Genomic DNA, 8,900 nt, shown 5'->3' on the forward strand with positions numbered 1-8,900 from the left:
CCAACACAATTTATTCAGAAAATAAATATTTTGTACACTCCTGAAAGCATAATATATCTACTTAATTTTCAGCGATATGTGTATTAGAAGTGAACCTTAAGAACCCTACTCTGCATCCTCCCTCTTTTAGGCAGATTAGCTGATTTGTAGCTGTGGCCACAAAGCTGGAATCATCTGTGCATCCCTGTGGACAGTTGGTGGGCCAGTGAATTCAGTGTGAGAGTAAGTAACTTTAGACTTATGACAGTGTGGCTTTATTCCATTTTTATATGATCAAATTCAAATTCAAATTTTATATCATCCTTGAAGAAATTTCTGATAAAATTTTCAGTGGTTCTCAGACCTACTGCTTATCCATATTGCTGGGTCTATAGATACTTCTTTTTTGATAGATTTCTTTACTTGAGAAACCATCTCTTTGATATATTAATTAAAAAACTGTTTTTCTTCATTATTATCTCCCTGCAATATCCTTCCTTGCTGCAGTTGAGTCTGGCATAATGGAACTATCGAAGTCACCCTTTTGCCACCTTCCAAGGATCATGAATTTTTGTTATGTTTCTAGTTGTCATTCATTCTCCTCAGAGGCAATGAAACAGTGGAATGCATTTTCTCAAACTTTTTAGGTGTTTTGTTGTATATAATTTTAGGGGGTAGCCAGAAAATTTTTATGTACCACTTATGCAGGAATTTTTTTCTTTTTGAAATTTACATTTTCCTAAGAAATAATGTTCTTAATATGAAAATGTTAGTTATTATGATAGCAATACTAATGTTAGCAGATTGCCTTTGACATAAAATTTCATTGGCACCCTTGTTTCTATGCAGTATCAACATAGGCCTATCCACTTTTGCCACATCAAATAAATTGTATACAAACATAAAAAGGCAGAGAAGATGAATAGTGAAGAAGTGTTCTAGTTTATGATAATTTCAGGTCAACTTAAGAATAATTCTTTGTAGAAATGTAATTATGGACTAAGTTGTAGCAAGTTTAATCAGTTTATTTCAACTCTCTTAATAAATAATCACAAATAAGTTGACTGAAACAACCATTTTAAATTCAAATATTTGATTTCCAAAGTAACATAACGTGAAATAAGAGAGGGTCAAGATTAAATTTTCCTTTTTTTTTATTAAAAATTTTTTTTTACCCAGGTAAACATCAAGTAGCATAAAATTCACTATTTTAACATTTCAAATAATTAATTCAGTAGTTTTTGGTACATTCACAATGTTGTACAACCATCACCACTATCTAATTTCAGGGCATTTTCATCAGGCCAAAAAGAAACCCTGTTAACTTAAAGCAGTTGCTCCCCATTCTTCCCTCCCCTCAGCATCCGGCCACCACTAAACTACTTCCTATCTGTACCAATGAGCCCATTCTGGACATTTCACATAAATGGAATAATATGATATACTGGCCTTTTATGACTGGCTTCTTTCATGGATCAAGTTTCCCTTTAAAGAATTTGCTCATTATTTAACATTGAATAGATAAAATACTCTTACTCTCCTTCCTCCATTTATGATTAAGACATGGAAAGTTCATTCACTTGTAAGAGAAACAAAAATTCCAAAGGTCTTGTTCTGACCATTATAAAATACTGTCCTTTTCAAAAACACCTTTGGTTAAAAATTGTCAGGTATAATCATAATTACTACTTACTATATAATCAGTATAATTAGTAGACTCTTTAGAGAGTACTAAGTATTGAATCTTCATGTTCATTAACCTTTATAAACAATATTCTCTCATTTAGAATGGTATAATAATATATAAACAAATACAATTGATCTCTCAGGGAGAGAGATTGTTCTACTTGCCTAAATATTAATAAAAGTTTCCTCCTTGAATGGCAGGTAACATCATCTTCCAGTGCCTTTGATGATGTGTACTTATGAGCTGCACATGTCTCATGTCTGCAAGTTTCTGGTAATAGATTTGACAATAGGTAAGAATAGACTGGGTTCATAAAATGGATTAGAACACACCTTCTTTCTGCCCCATCCCCGTTTTGAATTATCCTACAAAGCCTCTTGGGAACGAAGCCTACTCTTCTTGTTTCATCCAGTTTCCACCATAAATCCAACTCAGCTAAATGCCAGGGTCTTGTCAGCACTAGCAAAGAGCTAAATCAACATCTCCTTTTAAATGTTCGTCCTCGTCAGGAGGAGTAGTGGAGGCAGTTGTGTTTCTAAATCTTCAGCTCAAATGAGAGGCAGGGCCAGGCACAGCTCACCCAGGCAAAGATAATCCCATTCCACTAGAGCTTGGAAGAAGACCCCTGACAAGCAGACACACTCTAGTCCTTAAAAACACCTGCTTTGCTCCTGCTCCAGCCATACCTGAGTTGAATTCTCTAGTGACACTGAATAATTTGCAAAACTGTTCTGGTCACTGACAAGAGCAGGCTAAGTTATGTCTTACCCTGAAGAATTGGTGAATAGTAGTGTTCATGCCATTTTAATGTGGAAGGCTGTGGAACATGCCTAGATGGTGTCTAGGAATCCTGCACCCTGCTGGGATACAGAATGGCTTTCCAGCACACTTTTCCATCAGAAGAATATGACCAAATGCCACTTATTTTGGTTCCCTGAGATCTTGAGCCCTGAGTGTATGTATGAGTGATGATTTCTGATGAATCCCAGAAGACTGCTTGGTTACCTCCAAATTTCATTTGGAGGAGGGACTAGGGAAGAGATGACGACACTGCAGGGGAAGCTGCTTTCTATATCCCAAGACAATATTTACAAATTTTTATTAAAATGATACCTTTTAAAACAACTGCAAGGAAGCCATATGGTTTCATAATTTTACAGATATACTTAATAAAATATATTTATGCATTTATACCAAAGCAAAAATATGTTCATGCACATGTATTTTCTATTTTTAAACCTGTTATCATAAAATCTCAACTTTCCTTTCATACAAATGAGATTTACATTCAAAATGTAAGTTGCATTCATTAGCCTTTAGTTTACTAGCCATAAAAAACTATTCCCATACCAGAATTTAATATAAAAATTGGTAAACTAATTTTAACAAATTAGAGTAGCAGCTCTTTTTCACCAGGGAAAGAATAAAATAGTATGTCCACACATCATAAAGTATTGTTATCTCAAGGACAGAGGACATCATGTACAAGTTTCTTACTTTCTCATGATTTCTTTCTCCTTGTTGATAATATCAAAAGTCAAAAGACCTCATCAAATAACTGGAGAATTCTAAGTATTAGTAAGATTCTAGGCTTCTAAAGAATGGTATGATGAATTCTCTAAGTGCTCTGAGACAAATTTATTAATCACAGAACTATGAAATATGATAGCTACAATATAAATGTAAGTTCTACTAACAATGATCAAGTGATGTTGAATTAAATAAAACCAATAAGTATATCCAAAGTCAGTCAATTTCATATAAAGCTGTAAGGTATCATGTTAAAATTGAGCTATACTCTGTAGAAATGATAATTCTAGAACCCTGATGTTGTAAATCACATATTTGAAAAACAAACTGCATAGCTGCATTGTAGTAAAATGGTTGGTGGGAGAGAGTGGACAAGTGGTTTTAGAACCAGGCTGACTGGCCAGCTCTGCACCCCCTGGCTTCTGCTCTGCCCTCCTAGCAGCAAACTGTAGAGCAGCTATACTGCCTGCTTCTGGAATAAGCAAGCACATCCTCGGGAAAGGCCCCCAGTGCTTATCTACCGCTTCTTACTTTGTTTTTAATAGCAACTATTTGCTCCACCGAAAGGCTCCCATACCAGATTATCTGTTGCAAACCCTGAAGCCTGGGTCACTGTATACTGCATCTGAGAGAAAGTGGCTATTTTCTGCAATAGAATTTGTACCAAATGTTTCCAAATTTCAGTTATTGTCAATAGCACTAGAAAGTTGGTTTCTTGAATATCAGTTGGAAGGATCCTGTAAATGCATCATGTTTTATGATTGGGCCCATAAAATATGTCAAGATAATTATAAATATACTGCCAACTTATAATACCTCTTTAAAGATTATATAAAGCAAAATAAAACTTCCTCAGTTGTTACAGTGATATACAATGATGAAATTCTCTAGGTTATCACTAGATGGCACTATGTAACCTAAATACAATATTTCTCTTTCATTTATTTATTTATTTATTTATTCATTCATTCATTCATTTGTTTATTTTGCTGTTCTTTTTTTCCAGGTGCTCTCCAAGTGGCATCTTAGTGATTGCAAGTAAATAATATTTATTCAGTGACTTCCAAAGAACCTGATTAAAAACCATTGTGCCAACTGAGTGATCTTAGAACTAAGTCACTGATCTTCCCTATATCCCAGTTTCCTCATCCATGAAATGAGAATAATAAGCATACCTACCTAGCTCACAACAGTTGTGACAATTATATAAATAAATACATGCAAGTATTAAGTCCTTGAGGATTAATAGATTAGTTATTATTTGTCAATCACTTTACCAGGTACTTTTATAAAAATATGTATATGCATGTCTGTCTTCCAAATCTTAACTTTTTAACAATCCAACTGAGACTTAAACTAAGATCTGTGTGATTCCAAATTACGTGGACTTAATCCCTAGGCATATGGTTTCTCAATGTGCTGTGCTGGGGCTCTTAATATATACCATTTCTATATACCACTCAGATCTTTAGCATTTATTGTGTGCCTACCATGTAGAAAAATGGTGGGGTATATTCCGAGGATGTTTTCAGCTTCTATGATGAAGGACAGTTTCTTCCATCAAGGAAAATGAATGGAATAGGAAAACTGTTGGCAGGCAACTGCAAGTGACTCCCGAAATCCAAGATTAGTTGTGTTTGCTTCTGAATGTGGATTCTGCATTAAATCAAAGAAATTCGTGAATCACGAAAATGAAAGTTCGAAAAGAAAAACTTAGTGTAACCGAGATAAAAAGCTTGGCAGATCTGCCTTCATTTTGTATCTGTCTCCTTTGCTTACTTAATCTTTGGGTCAAAAAGCTACTACTCAGCCCCACAGCCCTGTAGGCATGTTAAACATCAAATGGAATTTTGTTGGTGACCTAACAATGATGCAAACAGCCCCTTACCCAAAACTTGCCTCCTGCAAGATGAAGTATATACAGAAATGATGACTGGATTGTTAAGGACTTACAGGAACACTGTGGCCAGACCTATGTCAACAAAATGACTGGAGTCAACTAAACAAGGATGAGGAGTTTCACAGCCTCCTCAGACCATTGCTGACGTCCAGATGTCTGAGGTGGGTCATCACCCACTGACCTCAATCCCCTCCAGTTCCCCACTTCCCTAATAAAAAAGAAACTTAGAATCAACCTTAAGTTAAGGTGCTGCACTGGGACATTAGTCTGCCATTTTTCCGGTCTGCTGGTTTTCTGAATAAAAACCTTGTCTCTTGACCTTTTGGCCTGTGTGGTGAGTGGCATGAGCTTAGACTCCGTGACAAAAAAAAATGACTGTATTATGACTGTATTGGTAGCTATGGAAGTGGCCAGAAATATTCTATTTGAGATTTTTTATATGTTTCTAAGCTGCATGCTGTTACATTTTTTCACTTTTGTCTAACGTGAGGACATTTACTCATTTTAAAGCAAAGTTCGCCCACGTGAAACTTATAATTTCATTTCACTTTGTTATTGTTTTTCCATTTCTAAAAATATTTTTTAAATATTTTGCTTCTTTTTCTTTTTTTTATGTATAGATTCCATTTAATTGATTAAATCTGCAGGATTTTGGAATGCCGACATCCTGCTTTATGTTCTCCATATTATTTTTATAACATTATTAAATAAACCTATGCTTCGTTTTAATAACGTCCATGTTAGAAAATAATTTTATAACAATATTGGTACATTTTCCCATTTTTCCTAGTTTGTATTTGTTCATTTTTTCTGGTGTAATTTTCTTCTTTAACTGAGGTTCCTTCAGTGTTTTTACTGATTATAGTGATGAGGACCACTTGGTAAAAGAAGCATTTTCTTCTTTCTTACTGAAGTGCTTTTTTTTATTTTGATAGTGTGTTATGGAAGTTGCATATTTTCAGTGTTTTTCCTCATTCTTTCTATAGCTGCACAGTATTAGACTTTTAAAATGCAACCACTGCCTTATTTGGGGGTGTTTATCCCCCCTATTTTGGAATCATAAACAATGGTACAATAAGCTTGTACATTTATATTTTGTTTTGTGTGTGGTATAATTTTATGATAGATTCCTGGAAATATGTTACATGCTCAAATGTTAAGTCCATTTCTGGTTTGTTAGGTCTTGTCAATTTTCCCTCCTGAAGGTTTGTTTATACTAAGTTACATTCCCATTAACAATGTAACGTATTACCTGTTTTTCCACAGCTTCTCTAACAGAATGGGTCACCACATGTTTTCATTTTTGTTAGTCTGGTTGTTTAGAAATGGTAATTTATTATTTTAGTTTATGATTCTCTAACTATGAATAAGTTTTTTTCTCATAAGTGCCATTCAAAAAATCTTTTTATATCTTTTTTTAAATTGAAGAATATACAATCTTATATTGGTTTCAAGGATACAACACAGTGGTTCATATAATTAAATCCTCACCCCCACTAATGCAGTTACAGTCTATCAACATAGCGTGATGTTACAGAATCTTTGGCTCTATTCTCCATGCTGTACTACCATCTCCATGACCAACTTATACTATGATTGAGAATTTTTGTGCCCTTTTATCTCTTTCACCCTCTCCCTCCGCCTACTCCAAACCTCCACCAATGGTAACCACAGTCACTTCTCAGTCTCTGAGTCTAAGAACAAAACTGCTATTTTGTCCATTCTGTTTTGTTTTAGATTCCACAATTAAGTGAAATCATATGGTATTTGTTTTTCTCCACCTGGCTTATTTCATTAAGCATAATATCCTCTGGGTCCATCCATGTTATTGCAAATGGCAGGATTTCTTTCTTTTTTAAAAAATCATTTTTGTGAATAATCTATTCTTTCCTAACCAATATGTTTTCATTTTTACTATCAGGTTTTCCATCACTTGACCTCAATTTCTAAGAGTTATTTATATATTAGAGATACATAAATCCCTAATAAAATTATATCTTGAGCCTTATAGTATATGCTAAGAATCTTTTCTTCTCTATATGAGATTGTATTCTTAGTTGGTTTATGCTATTTTTTCACTCAAACATTTTCAATTATAACGCGGTCAACTTATTCCTTTTTTATTGACTCCAGGCAATAAAGTTGAAAGCCTGTGCCTACAGGATGTGTAAGAGGGATTCTTCTAAATTTTCCTCCTGTGTAAGTATGAATACAATTAGATTCCTCTTGCATATCTTGCATACACTTAGACAACTAATTCATAGGATTTGTTTTTGAGTAAGCTATGAGAAATGGATCTAACTTTATCTTTTTCCCAAGTGGCTACCTAGTTATCCCAGCATCATTTACTAACAAGTTACTTTCAACCTTAGTGATATGAGACCCCATGTTTGTCACATATGTACTAAGTTTCATATGTGTTTCATTCTGGGTATGAACTTTCTATTCTATTTTTCTGATCTATTTGTTCTTCAGCTGTTATCAGCTCTTTGTTATTTTCCTATCTTTTTTTAATGTAACTTATTAAAATTTTATTTGGCTCATTAAAGATGTTTTATACTGTCCCAGCAATATAGCACATGCCATCAATCTCTGAACACAGTTATTGTGAAAATTGCTACCTTTTGTAGAAGCCTACTGCACATTGAGAAGAATCCTAGTCACTTTATATCCATGTTTCATTGATTCCTCAAAATAATTCTGCAAGTAGATTTTATAATCTCTCTTTTAACAACTAAACTGGGGCTTAGAGGGGACTAGAAAAATTGCTCAAGTTCACTCTAAAAAGCAATAGAGCTGAGATTTAAACTTTATCTTTCCTACTCCAAAGCCTATATTATTCAAATCAATTTATCTAATTTCTTTTTCAACAGTTAGTGGGTAGATTTAGTTTGTAGATGAGGCTCTGGGGAAACCTTCATATGAAAGCTTCATGTAAGCTCTGGAAGGCACTACCTCATTCCAAGTACATACCCTCTCTGAGAAGAGAGCAATCTTGGCAAATCTGACTCTTAAACATTATCAAGTGTCAACCAAAGGAGGAAAATCTGGCATTTAATTGTTATGAGCTGTGGTCAGTGAAATCCTACATTCAAAACTGACAAATTGGTTATGTATTCTGTTTGCCAGTTCATTTTTGAGTTTTAAAAACTTTGTCAGTATTTTATTTTAAAATAGTCTGGATTTAGGATATAAATCAGCAAGACATACCTTGCTTTAAATTTCATGAAATCAAGTTCTATAGTATTGTTGGGCAGCTGCGTCTGGGGAGGTATCTCCCTGTGCACTAGGTGAAACCTCAATTAGGACCAGGGAGGATTCTTGACTCTGATCAATTGAGAAAAAATTCTTGAACAGATAGGATGAGTGTAAGGAAGGAAGGAATTCATTAAGTGAGAGTAGCAGTGAATGGCAGCAGCCATACAGGCAGTAGAGAGCAAGGAAGAACAGAGGGAGGAAAGGGGAAGGTCAGTAACTCCTGCTCTGCTCAGGGCAGATCCCGGGCCAACTCCTGAAGCCCAGTCACCTGGCATCCAGGTTCTACTTGAATCTGCATGGCATGGGGACTAAGCCCCTACCACCCCAGGATTTGGGGGAGCTGCAGAGCACTGGATGTAGTGAAATTATGTTCTGAGAACTTCCCAAAGGCAAAGAAGGGGGATTTGGGGGCAAGTAACTAAAGAACATGATCATACAACTGCAGTCCTGTCCAGATCACCCAAGCAATGGGAACTTGCAAGCCTGAATCAGATCTCTCAGTAGTCCTTCCCTACTTGTCTAAAGTAGAACAGAGATTGAAGGCTT

This window comes from Manis pentadactyla, chromosome 12 (assembly GCF_030020395.1).
Source record: "Manis pentadactyla isolate mManPen7 chromosome 12, mManPen7.hap1, whole genome shotgun sequence".
Lineage (NCBI taxonomy): Eukaryota > Metazoa > Chordata > Mammalia > Pholidota > Manidae > Manis > Manis pentadactyla.